This window comes from Hemiscyllium ocellatum, unplaced genomic scaffold (assembly GCF_020745735.1).
Source record: "Hemiscyllium ocellatum isolate sHemOce1 unplaced genomic scaffold, sHemOce1.pat.X.cur. scaffold_150_pat_ctg1, whole genome shotgun sequence".
Taxonomy (NCBI): Eukaryota; Metazoa; Chordata; class Chondrichthyes; order Orectolobiformes; family Hemiscylliidae; genus Hemiscyllium; species Hemiscyllium ocellatum.
The window spans coordinates 587883-588815 of record NW_026867794.1 but is presented as its reverse complement, the minus strand read 5'-3'; positions in this window follow the sequence as shown (position 1 = coordinate 588815).

The window sequence follows — 933 nt, the reverse complement described above, 5'->3', positions numbered from 1 at the left end:
CTGTAACTGAGACGGAATGGGCCTATATCAGATACAGTTTACCGGCTGCTCATAATCCACGGGTTGCTGTGTCATTTAATGTCTCGTGTCTGTTATACAAAGACAGGAGGAGGCCATTCAGCCTCTCGAGTGTGTTATAGAAGAACAGCAGGAGGCCATTAAGCCTCTTGAGTCTATTACAGAGGAAAAGGAGGAAGTCATTCAGCCTCTCAAGTCTGTTACAGAGGGACAGGAGGAGGCCATTCAGCCTCTCAAGCCTGTTCCAGAGGGCCAGGAAGTGTCTATTTAACTTTTCAAGCCTGTTACGCATAAATATTAGTTTTACACTAGTTGTAAAATAGGAAAGACCTGATGTAAACATTAAAGTTCCAACTTTGACTAAGGCCAATTTTGAAAGTGTTTAGGCGAGCCCTGTGAAAGGCTGACTGGGATACCCTATTCACAGGTAAAGGCATGGTTGGAAAATGCAAGGCTATCAAAACATATTTTCAGAGAGTCCAGAGCCAACGTGTTCCTATTGGTGAGATGGGCAAGGCTGGTAGGTGCAGGGAGTGCTGGATGGCTAGATATATTGATTTTATGGTCAAGGGAAGGAAGGAGGCATTTGTCAGGTAAACAGAGCTGAGATCAAGTGGATCCCCAAAGGAGTATAATGGCAGTAAGTGTATAGTCAATGGGGAAATCGGGTCAGAAAAATGTGGACGTGAGATGGCTTTAGAAATAGGGTTAACGAGGCATTGAAGAAATTCTGCAAATCCTTTAATGGCAAAAGATTAACTCGGGAGAGAATAGGGCCTCTTAAGAATCAGTAAGCCTATCTATGTGTGGAACCACAAGAGATCGAAGGGATTAGAAACAAGTATTTCTCCTCAGTATTTAATGTGGAGGGGGTTAGAAGAGCCAGAGAATTAAGAAATATTTAGTGATATCTTG